General features: G+C 39.0%; 1 protein-coding gene across 1 annotated transcript in view; it reads right to left on the bottom strand.

Annotated features, from left to right (window-relative positions):
• Window positions 1–24075, bottom strand: part of LOC149175031 (lysine-ketoglutarate reductase/saccharopine dehydrogenase bifunctional enzyme) — a 573325-nt gene that overhangs the window by 508068 nt on the left and 41182 nt on the right. The window lies entirely within an intron of this gene.

Below are 24075 nucleotides of genomic sequence, written 5' to 3'. Positions count from 1 at the left end.
AATTGCATAATAATAAAACCCTCATATCTGTTGCAACAGTTTTCCTACATTGGGTTTTTCCGGGGACGATTTTCCAAAAAAATAATGGTGTCCCTTGTGTGATTGGCTCAATTATTTCAGTGGTTGATCTGTATATGTGTTAAGGCTGCATTTGTGTTTATTTTGGTATTTATATTTATAAATAACTTGTTAATGGAATGAACAAGTAAGAGATAATAAACTAGATAATGCAATAGGGATTTCTGATATGTCAGACTTAGAAATTTCAACAGAGTCTTCAGATAATCCTCAGGTGCCACTCCAATGGTCAACAGGTACACTTGGGCTTCTTTGTGGCCCCACACCCTTTATCACTCTAATTTCACAAGGATCATCTTAGAAACCCTCCTAGGAATCTTAGGTCTAGGGCCTCCCTCATTAAGGATTATCCCTCATCCCTAGGTCTAAGCTTCCCTTTAAGTCTTTCTTGGAAAGTCATATACCTTGCTTCTTGAGAAAGTAAGCTCTATCATCTGAGTCTCTCCTATGAATGGGCTCTTGAAATCACTATCTTTCCATCATTGATATATCATTCTTAGTGATTTCTTATATACCGAAACTCCTCCCATCAGTGAAATTCATAAAGAGCAGGGAACATTGATTGAGGTGACAGTGGGTCTTTGTCCCATTGTTGCCACTTGGTCTAGAAGTTGCACCTTTGGAACCCCTCTTAGGACCCCTGTTAGATTGAGCAGTAACATGTAGTTCTAGCCAGAGTGAGATTCCATGACGAAGTTTCCATCCAAGAGAGATTTCCCAGTTTTGTTTCAGAGAGAGATCAAGTGAGATCATACTCACTATTGCACTAGTTACAGCAACAATGCAGTATTAGTAGTAGAGAAATAGCAACAGCAGTGTGAGGTGGATCCAAGCATGTGCAGTGTTGATGAATAATGTTTGCCAGATTGACTTCTTCACAATGATTTCCAATGACAAGGAGTCATACCATTATGAGATGTGAATAAAGGAGGTGTAACAAATGTGAGACATCAGCGGAGTGGTCAATCCAACTAAAGGATGTAGAGGAGTATGATGGAGAGAGAACACATTCCTCGGTAAGAGGGAGTGTTAGTTTATGGATTTGGGTAAGCATCGGACATACGTCCTAGTCTTTACGGTGTCAGAGAGGCTAAGGAACATGAGATCTCCAAAACCCAAAAAAGGTTTCGAGATAAAACACTTAGAAACCTCTCAATTAAATTAATTGATCAAAAATTAAAAAGTTTCTAAGACTAACTTAGGAAGATTGATTAGTTAATGGGTATTAATTGAGGAAATCTACTTTTGCTCTAGAGACTTATAGAAAAGTTTTTTGATGGAGCCAAATTGATCTTAGCCATCGATCACTATTAGATCATGGAAATTGATGCTCTGGTGAGATATTATAAGAGCAAGTCGATGGGACGAAGATAGACACAATTGAATTAGCAAGGGAGCAAGGCAGTGCAAATTTCCCAATATGCAATATTTAGCAAGGGAAGAATTCAAGCCATGACAGCATCAGTGAAAGGGTTCAACAGAAGCTAGAGAGAGGATTTCTAAGGGAGATTTCCAGAGTTAGAGTCAGGGCCGAAGTCATCTGCAGGAAGGTCGTACAAACTGATACGAATTCTCCAGTGCACATATTTGGGCAGCAGATCATTTTCCAATTGTTGGGAATCAGTTCCAGAAGGTAGAGCAAGCTTGCCTAATGCGAGTGCAGGATCACCAAAGGAGTGCAAGATCAGTCAGAAGGAGATCTAGTTAGCTAATGCACATTTCTAACAACTAGCGCGCAGAGCAGAAAGGAATGTGAATTACTGGAGGAGCTCGAGTTGGGTTTTGCAATGGAAAGAATGATTTTCCAGGTCAATCTACGAGTTGTGGTGGAGAAAATTTTCCAAAGCTTTTCCAGTGTTTGGAAAGCAGATCATTGTACTCTCTAATTTTGTTGAAGAATAATAAATTAAACCTTCATCTGTTGCATTGATTTTCCCTTCAAGGTTTTTTTGAGGACTTTCAGTCCAAAATATCGGTATCTATTTTTTTTTGTGCGTCTATTTCTCGGTTCCTTATTTCACTTTCATAGCGTACATTTATTTGTGAAGAACGCATCAATGAATTATTTGCTATTTGTCGTAAACAAATAAATTACTAATCAGTTAGGAGAATAATATCCAATTGGTGCATTCGTGGAAATTTCACATCTTTGAGGTGGCTCACACCCTTCTTTACTTGGCTTCAACAAGACATTTTTCATCCGTAGGGCTTCTCTGATTTCTAGAACTTCAGCCTGTGGTTCATCTGCTTCAATTTCATATTCAAGTTAAACAGCTTGTACATTCCTTTGTTTTGTAGCATTTTCTGGACAGTTCCACGACTTATGGCCTATTTTACCACGTGTAACATTGAACTTGATCTTTGCCTCTGCCCCTTCCTCTTAAACAAGATCCTCTACATTGGAAATCATTGGTCCCGGTTGTTTGTTCTTGTTGTCCAGAATTGCTAACATCAACATGTTTCTTTCCTTTCTATTATCCTCTTCCCCTAGTGATACCTCTACCTTTTCCTTGGCTCTTTCTTGCCAACTTTTTCTTGGATTTTAATGCATCCTGATGCGCATCCTCCACAGACCTCAATGAAAACAAACTTAATTCATCCTACATGTCAAATTGCATCCCATTGATATCCCAAGCAACCCTCTCAGGGGTGTCTTCTATATGGTCTACCCTAATGTTTATCTTGTAGAATTTCTCCTTGTATTCTTTTACTGTCATTAGTTTTTGTCTCAAATTTTGCATTTTTCTTAATAACGTCAACTCATAATCTTTGGGTAGGAACTTACCTTTTAAATTGGCCATTGTTTTGCTCCAACTCTTAATCATGGTTTTATTCGTGTGCCCCCATTTCTCCTACACCCTGTTCCACCATAAGGTTGTGTCCCCTCTCAGCCTTGTAACATAAAATTTCACTCTCTTGTCCTCACTTCGAAATCAAAATATTTTTCCAAGGTAGTTATCCAATATATCAGCTCCTTTGGTTCTAGATTCCCACCATATGTTGGGATCTCAACTTTTGGCCTTGAACTAGAACTTAAAATCGACTTAAGAAGTCTCATTTCTGCAGTTTCTTCTTATGCTCATCCTCCTTCATCGGAAGATTCCTCTTTGTTGAAATTCAAGTACAATCTATAATTTCTAATCAAGATAATTACTTATGACTGTTACATGTGATTTTCATTTAGAATTTACTTCATTCAATTAGATCATCAAGCAATTATACAAGTACACTGCACAAAAAGACAAGAAACACCAGAAATTAAGCCAGCGGCCAGGGGAAAACCCAACAATCCTTTCCTTATAGAATCTTAGTTAATAGGAGAAATCCAAGTCATAAATAAACTGACTAGTAGACTAATTACCCAAGTTCCAATTCAGTCCCCAATCCATATATAATTTTCCACAAGTTTGTTCAGTAGATGCCACATGTCAGTCCACTAGAGAGTCCACAAATCAATCCATAATATGCCAAATGTCTGTCCACAATAGGAGTTTGAATTTCGTCCTTGATAATGAGTCTCAAATTTTCATATATCCATAGATGAGAACTTCGCATGACTACAGAGAGAAACTTGCCCAGAATTTGCATAACCAAAGAAAGAAGAACTTTGTATAGTCACTGAAAACTTCCTCATAACTTCGCTTGAAAACCAAAAGAAACTTGCATATCAGAAAAGTATGGTGCTATAGGAGACTCGCATATCACAGAGAGAAGTGCCACATAATGCTTGCATCATCACAAAAGATTGTCCCTCAAATATTTTTCATACCATAGAAGATAAGTGCCTCAAACATATCCGAATTTTTCCTCCAAAGAAGAGATACGAACTAGTTCCAAATGGTGGAGAAGAGATGCCAATATATGGTTGTTTCCATGTCCGAAAAGATGCTCAAGGCAATGCCAACTTGTCATCTAGACGGCCGACTTGGAAGTTAAGTTTTGACCAAAGGTACATAAAAATTTAATTTAATTTTTCTTTAAAATGTCCAAATGGGACATGACAAAAATAATTTTCTTTTTGAGTCAAATGAATTCATTTTTACTCTTTACAAGATCATGATTATGAGGACCGAACCTAGTTACAACTTCAACACTCCCTCTTAAATAGGAAGGTATTCATAATGACTATCAGGACGTTCTCAAGTTGAAGACTTTTATAAGAAAGGATTATTAATATTAGGATAAGCATCATCGTAAATATCATTGCCAGCATCAACCACATTCATTAGAGAAATTTTGAGGTCTAAAATGGGCCTCCTAAGGAATATTATAAAACAATAGTGGAAATAATAAAATAAGATTAGATTACATCATCAAATTTTAGAGGGAAAAAAGAAAAAACTACTTTTTCAACTCGTATTTTCAACTTATCTCCCTACAGTTTTACTCAAATTTCGAGAGGAGCACTCGTTCAATGCATAATTTAATTCCCCATCCAAAGAGTACCCATGTTGCATACTTTCAATGGACCCAGTTACCCGAAAAATGAGAAATACATGTGTTAGCACTCCGTAAATTTCCCCAGGCCGAGGAGAGAAATTTCATAGTAACCACAAAACCACTTTTAGGCTAGAATCTAGCCCTTCTAGCCTTGGAGAGGGCTCTCTCACTAAGTTTGTTCAACTAATCTGATATTAGGCTAGGTATAGTGCTCAATAAGGTCTGATTTTCAAAGGTTTGTTGGTAAGAAAGGAGACAGATCCATTGGGCATGGAGTCATGTCAAATTGATTATTTGTCTAGTGATAAGATGAAGAGAGAAAGGGCTTTTCCACAAGGGCAAGGCAAGCAGTCTTGGTGGTGGAATTAATTCGTTGTAGAAGGGTGAGTGTGAGATAAGATGGAAACAACATAAAGAGTATCAAATTGCAGATAAATTTTGAATGTTGCTTTAAGAAGAAAACATAGATCACTTGGTAAAACTAAATCAGAGCACCTTTTAGATGAATTCTGAGTTAAACATCTGGTTCTTCCAAGCATGAAGACATACATTCAAGAGATGTAAAAACATAAGACAAACTTACAACATGAAATAAGCACAACACCATCAAGATCTGACACAGGAATCCCTACAAATCACCTTATGTCTTTCATTCACTGGCAAAAATATTCAGAAATACAATGCACACAAAGTCTCTTTCTCTCCAATCTAAACAACAGAATCCTCTTCTTAGCTTTCTACATATTATATATATCAAAAATATTCCATTCCCAGCTAGCCAAGTCGAATTTTTCAAAAGGAAGCTAGTCAATCAGCTAGATACATCGAACTATTCACCTACTTTGCATAAAAATAGGAACTAATTACCTAATGTAGTTTTCTACTTAATACATCATTAAAATTAGAAATACTCATAACAAACCACTAACCATACCATCCTAAGGAGTAATGCCACCTAACAACATGATTAAACAACCTTTGGAACCCAAAAAAATCGAATTTACAAGGCAAAATCAAGACTGTGTCAAAACGCAGCATCTGCTGCAAACTCCCAATTTTGTAGCAACTTTTGCAGCATCTCAAGTTATGTATATTCGTGGCCTTCTTCTGACAAAAAGGAGCAACTGGGTAGTCTCAAAATACCCCTATGATGGTAATAAACTCCTGAAACATCCTTTGAAATGGCTACAAACCTCCTAATCACTTGATCCCCTTGGCTGGTAATGTAGCAGACTTTCATAGCAAATGTCACTTTCGCAACAACTTCAAAATTCTGAGCATATGATGATTTCTTCTGATATAAAGTGTTGGAAGAAACATGTAAGTGTTGTGACATCCTTATAACACCCCACAGGACAATCAAAACCTAAAAATTGCACCATCTCATCAGCATAAAGGACTATATAAAATGTGCAGCATGTCCTTGCTGCATTTTTGCAAACTCCACCAAAACTGACCTATGTTGACTTCTTGAGAAAAAAGACAAAATTTGGAGCTTAGTGGCATCCACCTGATGAAGATTTACCTTTGTGTTGCTTCTGCTAGTATATCCAACTTGCCCCTCTTCCTCTTTCTTCTAGATTTCTTGGCCTCAATCAACTGTTGTTTTACTAATCTGAGTCTCCTTTTCAAGACCAAATTCTGTGTATACAAATTTCTCACTTGCCTATGCAGAGGCAAGGTCCACTTTAACTTATGTTTAGCCTTGTCAAGGACAGGTTCAATAACTTGTAATTGATTAAATAAACTCAGCTTATCCCTTTGATCTTTTTCTACAAGCCAATCTACTTGTTGTTGAACTCCTTCAAGTTGTTCCAACAGTCTTTCAAACTCTTTCTGCTCATCAAAAGTTTTGTCTGAATAGTCTCCTTCATTTGCATTTCCATCTTGGCAGCAGACCTAGTTCTAGGTCTCCTTGACTGCTCAATTGTCACCTGAACATCTTCAACATCTATGATCTATTTTCTTTTGTCTTTAATAGCATGTGCCAATGCTCTCCTTGATGGTTCTCCTTCACTAGGCTAGGCAGCTTCTTGTGATACTTTCTTCCTAAGTTCTCTATTTTCTTGCTACAAATATGCTACCATTAGATGAGCCTTGTCAGCTGATCTTGCAAGTCCTTGGTTCTCTGATCCCTTTCATCAGCTTCCACTTCTTCATCTGCACTTTCTGATATCTCAACAGCTTGAACAAGTGTAGGTTCTACACACAATTTTTTGGTTGAAGCTCTTGTTATCAGTCCCCTAGCCACTTGTTCTACCTCATGTGAGAAGTGAAGTTTCTTGGCACTTCTTTTGTCAATGGATTTGTTCTTAATCAAAGGTTTTTTGACCGAGCCAGCAACTACAGATGAGGCCTCTTTGATTGCAACTGATGGGGTATCTCTCTTAGTCCTTTGGCTGCCAGAAAATTGTGTCATCAACTCTGAAGAAAACAAAAAGTCCTGCCATGACTACTCCCTCTTGTCAAGTTCCTTTATCACTAGCAGTGTAATCAATGAAAAATGAAATAAACTAGGTTCAATCTAACTCCCCTTTGCTTGAACTCTGTCAGCCATTTTGCTAAGACTCCTAAGTAAATAGTAAGGAAGATTCAAAGGTTTCCTTCTTGTAAAATGCATTAGAAGCCTAATATGATACTGATAAACTTTGTTGAACCTCCCTTCACATGTAAAATACCTTTGAATCACCTCCAACATTTTACTATGGTGGTCGATAGCTCTTTGGAACAGCAAATCCATACCCCTCCTGGTATTGTGGTTTCAAAAAGTCTTTGAAATGAGCCAAATCTAACTCCATACTCTTAAATCATTCTTCACCATGTAAAGGGATCTCAGTGGCATCAGTTATTGATTGCGCTGTGACTGGAAAAATAAGTATTCCAACATTAGCCTGTAATCCATCAAAACCCTTGGCAAACTCCTTAGTCAATTGTAGATTGTACCCTTGAATCTTTTCACAAAACCTCAAACACCCCACTTGCTCAAAAGTCATTCTGATGGCTGGGTCTGCATTAATAAATGTGACATCTTGTGGCTCAAACCGAACAATGGCACCTCCCTTGTGCTTCTTTTCCTCTGGAGTTGACATGATTTTTTTTTCGCAGTAGTGAATAGTCTAGGGCTTTAAAATAACTTGTTTTGTACAATAGTTTAGGAGTAACAATAAGGACTCTTTCAAGTTAAACCTCTAATGATGATTAAAAAGCAACAAACTCCACACGAGAGACTAATCAATACAGACTTTCTTCCGAAAAGCCCTAAACAGATTGCAATTTTTTAACTGTTGACAAAGAACTTAAAGGGACAGGCACAACGCCTTGTGAGAAATGCCCAAGACAATTCGGTTTCAAACACCTCTCAAGCACAACAGTTAGGGTGAGTGGCTTTAATGCAATTTCAACACATAGGACACTTTACACCTGGAAGTTTTGCAAAGGGGAATGCAGTCTTGGCAACAAAGAAATGCAAAACATAAGCACTGTGTGGTAGCGTAGCAATTAGGAGAAAGTGCAAAATATAAGCACTGTGTGGTAGCATAGCAATTAGGCGAAGATGAATTTTCTCTTTTTGCAGGTTTTGAACAGTTTTAGTTGGCCCATGCATGCAATTTAAAACTTATTCACAACCAAGGAACAAAGATTAGTTTGATTTTTCACCTATGAAAGGAATTTGGTCTTTAGATTAACAAGAAAAGTAGCACTGTGTGGAAACGCAACGGTCCTACCTCCTTTGCACAGCACCTTAGCACAACCACACCACAGGTTTCCAATGCGAATAAACAGGAAATGAGAGATCTTGGTTGACTGTAAAAGTTCAAATAATCTCCCAAAATGGTATAGAGTGCAATTGATAGCAATGATTGTGATTTGAAATGGAAATGATGAATACGCAGCACCTCCTGGAAAGCGTTGCGCTTAAGGAAACGCAACGAACTATCCTTTGACCATTGTACTCTTGCTGAGGTCATGAGTCATGACCTCTCATGAAATGACATCTAAACTGACTCAAAAACCTCCAAATTTGTGCCCATGATGACAAAGCATGGCAGCAAAAATCTTTTGTCATGATTGCTTTGATGTAACTTGACCTCTAGACTTAGGTGACTAACTCATGATGACCAAGGATTTTTATGACATGATCCTTTTGTGCTTCTTTTCCTCTGGAGTTGACATGATTTTTTTTGCAGCAGCAGTGAATAGTCTAGGGCTTTAAAATAACTTGTTTTGTACAACAGTGTAGGAGTAACAATAAGGACTCTTTCAAGTTAAACCTCTAATGATGATTAAAAAGCAGCAAACTCCACATGAGAGACTAATCAATACAGACTTTCTTCAGAAAAACCCTAAACAGATTGCAATTTTTTAACTGTTGACAAAGAACTTAAAGGGACAGGCGCAACGCCTTGTGAGAAGCGCAATGCTCAAGGCAATTCGGTTTCAAACACCTCTCAAGCACAACAGTTTGGGTGAGGGGCTTTAATGCAATTTCAACACATAGGACACTTTACACCTGGAAGTTTTGCAGAGGAGAATGCAGTCTTGGCAACAAAGAAATGCAAAATATAAGCATTGTGTGGTAGCATAGCAATTAGGAGAAAGTGCAAAATATAAGCACTGTGTGGTAGCATAGCAATTAGGCGAAGATGAATTTTCTCTTTTTGCAGGTTTTGAACGGTTTTAGTTGGCCCATGCATGCAATTTAAAATTTATTCACAACCAAGGAACAAAGATTAGTTTGATTTTACACCTATGAAAGGAATTTGGTCTTCAGATTGACAAGAAAAGTAGCACTGTGTGGAAACGCAACACTCCCACCTCCTTTGCGCAGCACCTTAGCACAACCACACCACAGGTTTCCAATGCGAATAAACAGGAAATGAGCGACCTTGGTTGATGATAAAAGTTCAAATAATCTCCCAAAATGGTCTAGAGTGCAATTGATAGCAATGATTGTGATTTGAAATGGAAATGATGAATATGCAGCACCTCCTGGAAAGCGTAGCGCTTGAGGAAATGCGGTGAACTATCCTTTGACCACTATACTCTCGCTGAGGTCATGAGCCATGACCTCTCATGAAATGACATCTAAACTGAGTCAAAAACCTCCAAATTTGTGCCCATGATGACAAAGCATGGCAGCAAAAATCTTTTATCATGATTGCTTTGATGTAACTTGACCTCTAGACTTAGGTGACTAACTCATGATGACCAAGGATTTTTATGACATGATCCTTTTGTACTCTTTCATGGTGACCAATGACTTCCTATGATTACACCTTTAATAATGAAGCCTCATGAGTTTAGACATTTGGACTTTTAGCAAAATAGACAAACTTTACATGACACTTAATCCAAATCTAGACCTCTTTAAACCATAATAGTCAAGTCATCCTGATTGATATTTACAAGTTGACCTCAGATAAATAGAAAGACTAACATGACCAAGATTCCTATAACATAGGACCCTAACAACATGAAAAAACGTTATTGCAATCACATTTTTCATGTATTTCTCATTTTTCATGTAGTAGTGTCTATCGAAAGTATGCAACATGGGTACTCCTTAGATGGGGATTTAAATTCCACATCCATTGAGTGCTCCCACTCGAAAGTTGAGTAAAATAGTAGGGAGATAAGTTGAAAATACTTGTTAAAAAAATAGTTTTTTTATTTTTTTTACTTTTTAATCTTTTTACTTTTTTACTCCAAAAATGATGAATCATCCCCCATGGTTGACATCATCTTATTAAATCCTATTGGTTCTTATAAAGTTGATTTTGGTTGTACATTTTTGCTTTGAGGCCCATTTTAGACTTCAAAATTCTCTAATGGCTATAACCCAGTCAGTACCCCTAACGTATGGCAAAACAAGCTCACTCTAGAAAGAGATCAGAGCATGATGTTGGGAGGCTACAACCTCTAGGACCATTCTCTCTAACCAGGTCAAAGTGACACATGGATAACCTCCTTAATTAGGTTACTATACAATGACACAAAGAGAATGACTATCCTTTGTCGAACCATTTTCCTATACAGGTCAAAGTGACACAGGGACTACAACCCTAATCAAGTCATTACACAATGATACACGAAAATGTCTATCCATATGACCATTCTTCCTAATCAATTCAAAGTTACGTAGGGACTACAACGCTAATCAAGTCACTATAATATGACATAGGAAGAATTTTAGTCCACCAAATCATTCTTCAACCAAGGTCTATGTACTTGACATAAGGACAACCTCCCTAATCAGGTTAAAGTACATGACACAAAAAGAACGTCAGTCCATGATGCTATCTAATTCAAACCATTCTCTAGCCAAGGTCATAATGACACAAGGATAACTTCTCCAACCAAGGTCAATATGACACAAGGAGAATACCCATCTCATCAGCTCTCCCTCTCAATGAGAGAGGTAATCTCCACAAGCCCAAACTAAGTTTGTAGTTGTACTTCTCAAAACATTCATGACCAACTGTACCATGTTGGTAACACATGTTGAGCAACACATCTTAGCTCAACCATAGACCGATATGTTCCCTTCACTAGATCACAAATGCTTTCCGCATACCAAAACTAGATGCCCCTTCTCACATTGACTGTCCAACATCCAGGAATCTGAGGTCAGCTTTCTTTGGGGTCAAAACAAGGCTTTTTGATTGCTCTCTCTAAAGACAATACTTTCTTCACTATTACTCCCTCTGTCAGATACAAATTATCTAGGATCATCCTTGATCCATTTACTAAAGCCCAAAGTATAAGGTCCTCTCCAATCATGAGGCTTCTTCATGTTCTTCAAAAATCTAAGCAACTGAGGCAAACATCCTGACATAATCCTCTCCCTCTTTCAAGAAGAACTTTCTCAAATTTTGCTACCATGCTACTAGCTGTTGCATGCTAGATCAAACATACCACTCCCTCTAGTAATATAATATCATTTAAGTAGAAATTTTGGAAAGTCCCCTCTTGCTTTGCTTTGTTCTTCCACTTCTTCCATCTGCTACCAAAGTATAAGTAGTCCTTGACATCAACCTCCAATCTGGTGTTAAAGTAACTAGTTTCGGTCTTCAAATTAATTTGTATTTTATGTAAATAAAGAAAAAGAATTTTAGTTGTTTCAAGCAAGGGTATATGTTAAGCATGTTCTTCATGTTTTTAGGGATTTATTGAGTCAAAATTTTGAAATTGAGTCAAAGTCCATTTGGACTCTTTGTAAGAAAAGGAAAAGAAATTTTTATTTAATCAAAGAGTCAAATTGACCTTCATAAGACCAAGTTGGCCCTCCAGATGGCCAAGTCGACTCACTCAAATGTATGTGTTTGTTCATATGTGAGAACAGCTATAAATAGGCGTGAATCCTCCACCAAAAGGCAGAAAAAAGAACGTTCATATTCTGAAGTTTGAAGTGAGTTTCAAAGGAAAGGATATGCGAGTTTTATATGGGAGAATAAGGCCAAAGTTTGAAGGAAGAGTTACAGACCTGTAATTGCAGATTGAAGGATGAGTTGCAAACCTATAATTCCAGATGGAAGGACGAGTTGCAGACCTGTGGTTGCACGATTGAAGGAGGAGTTGCAGACCTGTAGTTGCAGGATTGAAGGATGAGTTGAGTTGCAAACCTATAGTTGCAGGACCCAAATCTTGACTTGAAGAAGACTAACCATATTTGACTTGGTAAATGTTAACTTGATTGAAGAAAGTTTTGGAAGGGCTGACTTGGTGCTTGGAGGAGATCTAGGTCTTTGGGTCTTGAAGGTCTCAATTTTGATCTGATTCTATAAGAAGGATAATATTCAGGTTTTCCCCAAGTTGTGGGGTTTTGCCTGGCATGGAGCTTACATCTTGTTTCTATTGTCTCTTTTGATCTTCATGTTTACATTTTTTATAATGGCTTGACGAAAGAAAACACAAATAATTTGATAATAAGCCAACAAAGTTCACAAGTAATTATCATGTAAGGAAAATCAACCTTTATCTTGATTTTACAACACAATCCTCATGAGGAGGCCATGGAAGAACAGTTACAACCAAGAAAAGAATTCAAAGACAAAAGACTAACTAATAGTAAAATAATAATAGTAATAATCAAAAAAGAGGGATATAGAATACTTATCTTTTGAAGATTATGGTGGGATGACAGCTCCCTCTTGATCTTAGACTTCACACATCCATCTTGTAAATCAACCTTGTCATCTCCTCAAGACCTAGGGATTTTCTTATTTTAGCGGAAACGACTAATCCTAGGGTTTTGTTCACAAACCCAAGAGATTTTCTTATTCAAGCCCTTTTGATTGCTAGGGTTTACAAACCCTAGATGTTTCAATGTCCAAAAACCTTAAAATCTTTATGAAATCCTTCATGGTCCTCAATCAATCAATGATCATTCTTGACTTTACCAATAAGAGCTTGGTAGTAGAAACAACATTTTATCTTAGCCTCTTGGAATAGACTACATCATTCTAAACTCTAAACATCTTATCTTAGCACCTTATCTGTCTTTCCACTTCAATGCTCCTTTTAACTCCCTATGGTTCGGACTTTGGAGAGAACAATTAAAAGTTTCATAGCATATTTTCTATTGGAATTTCTAAGTTTAACCTGTTAGAAATTCTTCTTGTACTATCTGGTTTATTTCTTCCTAATTGTTTAATTACTTAACAAGTTATTTACCATGTAAATACTGAAAATAAACACAAGTACAGTATCAACATCTACAAATCATCCACTGAAAGAAAACAAGCACACAAGTGACACCGTTATTTTTGGACCAATGTCCCCGAAAAAACCCAATGCGGAAAAACCGGTGCAGCTATTTAGAGGGTTTTATTATTATGCAGTTTCCTGGATACAACCAGGGTGCCAGAAATGGCTCACCCAACAGAGAATGCCCTCGACAATAGTACCTCTCCTCAGAGACAGATATTTCGGCTGATCAATCACTGGACAAACGATCCCACGATCCCACATCAACAATTGCAGCTTCCACTGCTCTGCATCACTCTGATAGGGACTACATCACCCTACCCGGCTCACCAGCACCCAATTTGCCCCACGAAAATCCTCCTAGCGCTGCCTCTTGGCCCTGCGTCAACTTTGCTAGCCTCTGTGCAGCTACTGAAGCTTCTGCGTCAACCCTTAGAAACTCTACGATACCCACGTTGGCCTCTTCTGGCTCTGCGCAGCTCCTAGCTGCCTCTACATAGCACCCAACTGCCTCTACGTCAACCTCTCCAAGCTTTGCATTGTCTCTCTAGTACTAACTCTGCCTCTCTGCAATGTATTCACTGCCCCTCGTTGTTGATTATTGATTCACTTTTGCTTAGCAACCCCGCTCTAGCAAAATGAATGATTGATCACTCTAGTGTATCCTCCAACTGACCCTCAAGCCTCCTCTTATACTTTTCTTGTTGGTCCATCAACAGCCGAGATTAAATCTCTAATCAACAGCTAAGATTATATTTGGCTTGATCGATAACTTTTGGAACATCCTAACCCAGTTTATATTAATACCCATTAATATGTTATTTTTCCTAAGTTTAGACTTAGGAACTCCATTAAAAATATTAATTATTTTAATATCTCCCAAACCAGTTAGAATCTGCCCAAACCATTTCTAGGTCTTGGAGATCTCATGTACTTTAGCCTCTCCACCAATTTTCATGGCTAGAGCACATCTGATGCTACCCCAAATCAACATTCCCTTTTAGCGAGAACTGTGCTCTAGTAATACTCCACGCTAAGCATTACCCTGATCATCTGGCACTGGTCCCTGTGCTGACACTAGGCCTCCCCACCCAACATCCTCTACACTGTTGCATCCTGTACTGCTGCCCATGGCCCTACCACTGCCATTGTTGCATCCGTACAGCAACTCCCTCTGCATTCGTGCTTTTGCTGGTCCATTCTCCCAACACTGCATCTGCACTACATCCCCTCTCATCATACTGCATCATGCTACTGCACTGCAACTCAATTACTGAGAAGTAAGTAACTAATCCACCCAACTCTGACATCCCTGTCAGGCTAGAGACACTCCCGATGTTGAAGCTCCCTCTACCGCTAACAAGTGCTCCCTCTACTGACCTTTGCACTGCTACAACAACTCCCTGCATCTCACATCGTTGCACACCTCTCTGTGCCATCCTGCACTGGTGCAACACTCCCGTGCCTCTCACAGAGTCGCAGCCTACTAGCCTCGCATTGTCTGAGGACTCCTACACTGTAGCACTCTCTGTCGCTCCATCCGCATCTATCTCTACCTGCATCCGCCAGTCCTACTACTCCTCTTCGGGGCTCCCGTAGCAAGGTATAATCCAAGAGGTTGGGTACCTCAAGGATCCTGCCCCTCATCGCCTGTAGTCCTCCTGACTACAGCTCGATGTCTCCCCACTTCTTCTCAAGTGGCACATGAGTACTCATGGCACAATCGTCATCCTCCTCGACTTCTTTCACCGCCTTCGTTGGCGTTGCCTTGGTCTTAGAAGCCTCTCCCTTACTCTTCTTCCTAGGACATTGGTTCGCAAAATGACCCAGTTCCCCAAAATGGAAGCACTTGACCTTGGAGAGGTCCTTCTTCTTTCTCTTCTCCTGCTTCCCCGCAGATGCTAGGGCCGCATCCTCTTCTTCCTCCTTGATTCTGATCCCTTTGCCGCTATTCCCTGCCTTGGTCACCCGTTTGATCTCTTCTTGACGAAGAGCCGCCCAGAGTTCCTCCCAATCTGGAAGGCTCGACTTGCCCAGTATGCTCTGGACAAATACCTCCCAATCCTCTGAGACTGCGTTCAATGCGGTCCTCACCATCAATTCGTGATCCCGCGTGGCCCCTATGGAAGTCAGCTGGTCACGGATCTCCTTCAATTGACCGAGGAAGACATCTATTTGCTCTCCCTTCTGCTTTTGGTATGACCGCAACTAATTTTCAATTTACATCTTCCTCTACACGGAAGTATGCTAGTACAATTTCTTCATGGCCTCCCACATCTCATTTGTCGTATCCTTTTCGGCAATATGCGGCACCACATGATCCTTGACCCCAGCAAGGATGATGCACTTCGGCCTGGCCATTGCCTCCTCATTCTCATTTTCAGCTAGGTCAACTAGGATCTCTATTGTTTTCAAGGCGAAGTCCTTGATGCGATATCTGTCTAGAATGGACAAGATCCTGGCCTTTCAGACCACGAAGTTGGATGCTCCATCCAACCTATCCTGATCTCTCAGTCCATTCGCGGCCATTATGTTTCTCTTCTTTCAACTCCTCCGAGTCTCTCAACTTCATGCTTGGAAGTCCTCGGTTCGACTCCCTCCAAGTCTCGATTTCCCTTCTGGAAATCCCTCTGCCAATGTCAAGTTGCCCCACACCAATCATCTGACACTGATCAGGATTCCTTGGCTAGAAATCTGCCTCGGCAGCAACTTCCTCCACCTTGGTCTTGCCCTATTAGGTACTATTCTGACCACAGTACCCCACCAACTACGCTCCGCAAACTACCCACAACCTCCTATGCCCCAACAACTGAAGGATTGAGCCACTTGGCTCTGCGCTATCCCGGCACCAGAAAATTAGCCCCCTCAGCCAACTGGGTCAGCCCTCCTGGCCTCTGCGTGAGCCTGATTTTGCCTCCCACAGCCTCTGCGCTGCCCTCTCTAGCCTAGACTGATGACGCAGTCTCTCTGCGTCGCTCCTTCCTCTGTCGCCTTCTGCACGGATCAGCGCTGTCACTCGGGACAGCTAAATCTTCTACTACTACTCTACTAGTTGATGCCTTCAGTTATCCTGTGATCTGCAACCACGCTCTGATACCATGTTGGAATTTCTAAGTTTAACCCATTAGAAATTCTTCCTATACTATCTAGTTTATTTCTTCCTACTTGTTTAATTACTTAACAAGTTATTTACCATGTAAATACTGAAAATAAACACAAGTACAATATCAACATCTACAAATCATCAACTGAAAGAAAACAAGCACACAAGTGACACCGTTATTTTTGGACCAATGTCCCTGGAAAAACCCAATGCGGGAAAACCGGTGCAGCTATTCAGAGGGTTTTATTATTATGCAGTTTTTTGGATACAACCAGGGTGCCAGAAATGGCTCACCCAACAGAGAATGCCCTCAGCAGTAGTAACTCTCCTCGAAGACAGATATTTCGGTTGATCAATCAACGAATGAACGATCCCATAGCAACAATTGCAGCTTCCACTGCTCTGCGTCACTCTGATAGGGACTGTGTCACCCTTCCCGGCTCACCAGCACCCAGTCTGCCCCACGAAAATCCTCCCAACATTGCCTCTTGGCCCTGCATCAGCTCTACTAGCCTCTGCGCAGCTACTGAAGCTTCTGTGTCAAACCTTAGACCCTCTGCAACACCCACGCTGGCCTCTTTTGGCTCTGCGCAACTCCCAACTGTCTCTAGGTAGCACCCAGTTGCCTCTACGTCAACCTCTTCAGGCTCTACGCTATCTCTCTGGTACTAACTTTGCCTCTCTGCAATGTATTCACTGCCCCTCGCTGTTGATCACTGATTCACTTTTGCTTAGCAACCCTGCTCTAGCAAAATAAATGACTGATCACTCTGGTGTATTCTCCAACTGACCCTCAAGCCTCCTCTTATACTTTTCTCATTGGTCCATCAACAGCGAAGATTAAATCTCTAATCAATGGCTAAGATTAGATTTGGCTTGATCCATGACTTTTGGAACATTCTAACCCAGTTTTATATTAATACCCATTAATATTTTATTTTTCCTAAGTTTAAACTTAGGAACTCCATTAAAAATATTAATTATTTTAATATCTCCCAAACCGGTTAGAATCTGCCCAAACCATTTCTGGGTCTTAGAGATCTCATGGGCTTTAGCCTCTCCACCAATTTTCATGGCTAGAGCACATCTGATGCTACCCCAAATCAACATTTTCAAATTTTTAGTACGATGCCATTTATGTCTTTGGTCTACTGCAAATACCTTGTTAAGAGAGAGACTTTGAACTATAGAGGAATTATTTTCGTTGTTAATGAGCTTCCTTCATCACTGTGAGTTTACTTCAAAGACATGCTAGTGAAAGTGATCCTTCTAGCAACTTCAGTAGAAAAATTCAGACCTTTAACCTCAATTACCTTGGATGTGAATCTTGGATTAGAGAGAACACAACACAGAGATGACTTGTCTTAAGAGATAACTCAGATTTCACCAATGTTTTTGCTTGTTTCTTTCACGGAGCCATACCTTAGGGAACTTCTCCTAGCATAACAAATAGAATTCAGATAACCATTAGGAACTGAACTCGGATCATTAAAACTTTCGAATTATGTCACAAAAGAATTCGTTCTACACTCAATTTCACAAAGATATATCTTTAAGTGACTCGGCCCAACACTACAGATTCATCTCAAATTGTATGCATCAAAAATTCAGTCATGTGCCACAAGAGCTATAGCATCTTCGTTCATTTTCCTCAATATCTTCAAGAGCTTCCATTTGGATGGATGTTTGAGACTTCTCCTTCCACAGAGATAACACAGGGAGAAGGAGGCTCAGATGTACTTCAGAAATATAACAATATCATAGAGGTTCATAACTCAGATAAGTATGCAGAATTTGGACCTCTTACATAGATCTCTACTGTCCTTGGTCTTATCACTAGTTCTTAGGAAATTCATCCCAGTACACATGGATAATTCGAACTGCTTCAAAACTAGCTCTGATACGATGTTGAAATTTAGGTACAATCTAGAATTTCTAATCAAGATAATTACTTGTGACTATTACATGTGATTTTCATTTAGCATTTACTTCATTCAATTAGGTCATCAAGCAATCATACAAGTACAATGCACAAACAAACGAGAAACACCATAAATTAGGCGAGTAGCCAGGGCAAAACCCACAAGGGAAAAACCTAGCAATCCTTTCTTTATAGAATCTTAGTCAACAGGAGAAATCCAAGTCATAGATAAACTGACCAGTAGACTGATTACCCAAGTGCCAAGTCAACCCTCCATCCATATGAAATCTGCCACAGGTCTGTTCACTAGATGCCACATGTCATTCCACTAGAGAGTCCACAAATCAATCCATAATATCCCAGATGTCTGTCTACAACAGGAGTTTGAATTTCGTCCTTGATAATGAGCCTCAAATTTTCATATATCCATAGATGAGAACTTTGCATGACTATAGAAAGAAACCTACCCAGAACTTCGTATATCCATATAGAAGAAACTCTACCCAGAACTCGTGTAATCATAGAGAGAATTTGCATAACTAGAGAGACAAGAAATTTGTATATACTATAGTCACAGAAAACATCCTCTGAACTTCGCTTGAAAGCCATAGGAAACTCGCATATCACAGAAGTATCGTGCTACAGGAGACTCGCATATTGCAGAGAAGTGCCACAGAATGCTTACATCATCACAGAAGATTGTCCCTCAAATATCTTTCATACCACAGAAGATAAGTGCCCCAGACATATCAGAATTTTTCCTCCACAGAAGAGATACGAATTGGTTCCAAATCATGGAGAAGAGATGCCACTATATAGTTGTTTCCATGTACAAAAAGATGCCTCTCAAGATAGGGCCAACTTGGCAGTTGGGATTTGACCAAAGGTACATAAAAATTTAATTTTCCTTTTCTTTAAAATGTCTAAATAATACATGACAAAAACAATTTTCTTTTTGACTCTTTACAAGATCATGATTATGAAGACTGAACCTAGTTACAACTTCAACACTTTTCTGGTTCACTGGTATCCCCAACTTCAGGATCTCGATGTCTAGTTGCTTCCATAGCCTCCATCCTCTCCTGCAAAATCCTCATCTCTTCCAACGCTTCTACATTAGCAACACGTCGACAACCTCTTCCTTGTCCACCTTGACCTCCTCTGATCCTGAGGGCCATCTCTTACACAGCAATCACTTAGGAATAACCCTACTGTCAACTACAAATTATCTTTGATACCACTAAATGGCGCAGGAAAAATATATAAGTTTCTTCTTCAGGGAAAACTGAGACATGTGAAAGATATAAGTTTCTTCTTCAGTGAAAACTGAGACATGTTCATGTCACTAATAGAAATTTTCACTGGGATTTAGTCATTTTCATACAATAAAAACAAATCATTTGCAACCTTCTCTTCTCAAAAAGAAAAACTCGTTTATAATGTTTTGTTTTGTGTAGCAAGAATTTAGCTACAGTGACCAAAATGCCACGAGGTAACTGGAACCTCTGTTAACAACAATTGAACTGGGTTTATAATTGAAATTCAATTATGTGAATGTCAACTCAATTCACCCCCACTAGCTCACATTGACAACGCTCTACTCACTTCAAAATCGATTCCAAACAATAAAAGCGTGTACCTGAACCTACTCTATGTTTAAACAATGGAACAATATCTAGAAGGTCGTGATATCCTAAAGCAAGAATCCACGACTTCACAGGATTATGGAGATCTCAGCAGCATTATGTCTAGTTCTTTTGTTTTAATTCGAATATGATATATGATGCACAATACAGAGCTTGGATTCTGAAGACAACATTTTGAAACATGAAAAGAAAGATAGAAAGTTATTTTAACGACACGAAGCTAAAGATAGCCTATGGGACAGATTGCTTCTTCACCTGGTTGATGTATTCCACCATTTTCCTATGAAGCCTCACAATAAACACTCCCAGCTTCTCGACAAACCCTTCACTAAATAGATTATCCCAAGAGCTAGCTGCCAGAATATCTGCATAACTTTTCCTATTGTCTTTGAACGCCTCACATTCTAAAATGAAGTGCTTTTCTGTTTCCACTTTTCCGGAAGAAAAAAAAATACATACTCTTTCCTCCCAAATTTTTTTGGCCTTTTCCAATGCCCTGTTTCACAATGAAGTTGATGAGAATTAGTCTAGAATTGTGGCTCTCCAAGAAATATTGGCCTCTATGTAGGCTTTTTGTTGATGATTATGAGTGGGATTAAACACTTCAATATAGTAATTTTTCTTTCTCCCTAGCTCCTTATCCCAAGTACGCTTGTGGAACTTATCCATAACAAAATCTTTTATCTCTTTATTGTTTATGGGACACGTGTTCAAGCAAATACCCCATTTACTAAACCATTTGTTATTTTGTTGCATCCAAGTCTTCTTTCTTTTGCACAATATGTTATTAAAGACAACCTTAGGCCATCTGCCCTCTTCCATTTGCTCAAAAAAAATTAAATAACTTATGACTCGCACCATAGCAATTGCTTCAATAGGAACAACCCCTGTTTCACTTAACAAGATAGCATAAGGAACTGCACTTTTAATTTTGAATTTGTTTGTAATCAAACGCTTCTGAATTTTCTCAATTTGTTTCCACTGCATGTCGGATGTATTGTTGGCCCACAGTTCACAACCATAGAGAATCACTGGAATCACTAGAAGCCCAAAAAGAGTTTGAGTGGTTTTCCAGTCCCATAACTCGGCCTCTCTACAACTATTTTGAAAAGCATAAAATGCTTTCCAACCCCCAAAGTTCTTTTCTTTCTACAGCCACCCCAACTTAGATTTTTGTTGAAGTCAATTTTGAGGTATTTGTAATCTGCAAATTCTTCCAAAATGTTGCCTTCAAAGTAGAACTTATGTTGGTTATGTTTTCTTCTTTTAGAGAAAACCACTACTTTTGTTTTGCTAATATTAAATTGCATCCCCACCCTATTGAAGAATCTAGGGAAAATTAGGTGTAGTGTGATTCTTCGTTATTTGATAACAATTTGTGGAGTATTTTTACTTTTCCTTATTACCTTATTCTTCTTATTATTATTATTAGTGCATATGTGTGTACTTCATCAAACTGCTACCAAAACATAAAAACAAGAACACACAGAGTTGGCTCTCTGCCAGGGCCAAAACCTCTCTTCTCTTGAGAGGAAAACCCTTGAGTGAATTTCTCTTATTGAAGCTTCTATTGATCAATGCCAAACCCTAGACCCCAGACAAGAGTATCCTCCAAGTACAAGTCAAGTCCTTCCTTCTTTCTGCACCTTATTCCCCGACACTTCTTCTGGTACTTCGTCCTCCTACTCCTTGGTAGTAGGCTCTCTTATGCTAGTTCTAGAAGAGATGCTTCTTCTTGATCCTAAATGTACCTACTCACATAGGATGATGTTTTGCTTCTCTTCACCAATCGAGCTTCTTCTTCATGTAAGATTGCAGACTTGATGTGGCAGCACTGCAGCCCTAAACCTCGCACATGTGGGAGGTTTCGTGGTGTATTTGGTTTCTTTCTCCTTCGTATGGGAGAGTCTCTTCTTCCCTCCAATGAGAGGCCTTTTAGGCCTAAGTTTCAAGCCCAAACAATGAGAAGTATGGGACTATTATATTCCTGCTGATATGTCCACAAAAAGCCCTCCTTTCCTCGCACGTGTGACTGCATTTTGCCCTAGAAAGAGTGCTTCAATCTTCGCTTAGACTTCTCCCTCCTTCGTTGCACTAGAGGCTCTTTATCTTCAGCTTGTCTCACTCTAATCTCGGCTCCTTGTCTGCGCTTATTTCAGAGATCCTTGAATGCGTTGTAGAGGAGTAGACAGCCTCTATATATAGAGGTTTGTCCCTCCATTTAGGCCGGCGTGTCACCTTGTTTGTAGGCCGACTTGTTGAGCAGAATTTGGATAGTTTCTATGGTGGTGTAGCATGCTTGAAGGAGCTTCTTGATGGTGCCTTTGCATAAGAGTAGACTTGACTTTGCTTGGAGGTTTTTCTCTTTGACTTTAATATATATTTATACATAATGTAACATGCCCTTAAGGTCTTCGACATAATTCTTTTGACTCTGACTCACCTATAGCACTTTGACATGTGCTAGACCTACTTCAATGAGCAAGAAACTCATTGACATATATTATAAAAATAATATTTCTTTTCATGAATAAATACAAATATCAAAAGTAGATTTATGAAGACTAAACCTAGTACATTTCCTTCAACACACCCTTCTACAAAAATGCTCAAGGGATAGTAAGTGCTCTTGCAAACCAAGAGCAGATTTAACAAACAGAAAAAGGTCATTTGCATACAAAAGAAGCCTTATAACAAACTTGCCCAAATGGATACCATCACCCCCTTGCGAATTTAACCACTCCTCAAGCTTGTCGATATATAATCCAAAAAGGGTAGGAGACAATGGGTAACCTTGCTTGACCCCGATATCACTTCTAAAACTTTCAGAAATGCCTACTGAAGTTCTAATTTTGACTTTCACCTTTTCATACAACCTATGCATCGCTACTCTCAAATGATGTTTAGGAACCCCAAGTTCCTCCATTCTGTGCCAAAGCTTATCCCTAGGAACCGTGTCAAACGCTTTTCTGAAATCAACAAAACAACAAAAAACTTCTTCATTTTTCTCCCAAAATTTTTCAATGATGTGCCTTAAAGTTATACAATGATCAATTGTGGAATGTTTAGGTCTAAAACTTGCTTGCCCTTTAGCACGCTTATCTCTTTCTTCTGCCCACTTGCTGATTTTATTTTCTAGCATGCTTCCAAATAACTTTGCAAACAAGGGGTTTATCATTATGGTCCTATAATTGGAGGGATTATTGACATCACCACTCTTGAAAAGAGGTATTGCCAGACTAGTTGTCCAATCTGTGGGGAACCCCTGTTGTATGATGTTGTTGAAATTTTTTGTAATGTGAGGTGCAAGAATCTTTGAGCCCCACTTTAGATACTCTACTTGGAGTTTAGCTAAGTCTTTTGCTTTTCCAACACCCAACTTCTTGATACCCATCTCTACCTCTTGCACTGTGAAGAGTTCAATATTAGTGTTGACCAAGGGGGGAGGGTCAACCTTGGGATCCTACTCATAGAGTTTTCTTGCATAGTCAAACCATTTAGAAGCTGTAATATTATTTTCAGTTTGCATCTTTCTCAGTTAGGGATCCTTCCAAAATAATTTGGGATTATTTTTCCCAAGATTAGTTCTTCTGTCCTTGAAACCATGAAATCGGCCTTTTTCTTTCTTAATATCTGCTTGTAAAGCTTTGAGCTTTATGTTATCCTTGTTTGACTATTTCCACATTCTCCTTGCCTTTTTGCATTCCTTGTCAAACCAAGCATTAACCGGAAAGAAATTTGTTTCAAACTTCTTATGTTTTTCTCTTTTGCACTCTGCAAGTGTGCTTTGAATTAAATGTGTTAATTCTTGACTATGAAAGCCGTGAATTGGGATTTTCACCTCTCAAAGATCCACTCTAGCATCATTTTGAAGGTATTACAATTTTCTGGAGTCAAAAGAATTCTGCCCTTTAAGAGATTTTGTTGAACACACTTTGTTTTCTACTCTAATTGCTTATTTCCAGTGCAAGAGAAACTTCAATAAATTGGCTTGTAATCTGATTTTAAATCCCAAAGTTGATCTCCAATCAAAACTTCCTCAATTTCTCACACAAACCATGCGAGCACATCACATAATCTACTATACTTGCTCCATTGTAAGTATTGCAAGTGAAATTACCGGACTTTGCCCATCTAGTCAAGCCATTACAAATGACTAAATTGAAAGCCCCACATAAAGT

The sequence above is a fragment of the Pinus tabuliformis genome, chromosome 4_1 (assembly GCF_031772625.1).
Source record: "Pinus tabuliformis cultivar Carrire ecotype Pingquan chromosome 4_1, CPIR1, whole genome shotgun sequence".
Taxonomy (NCBI): domain Eukaryota; kingdom Viridiplantae; phylum Streptophyta; class Pinopsida; order Pinales; family Pinaceae; genus Pinus; species Pinus tabuliformis.
The sequence above is the reverse complement of the archived record's forward strand: the minus strand, read 5'-3'. Positions and strand labels throughout refer to the sequence as shown.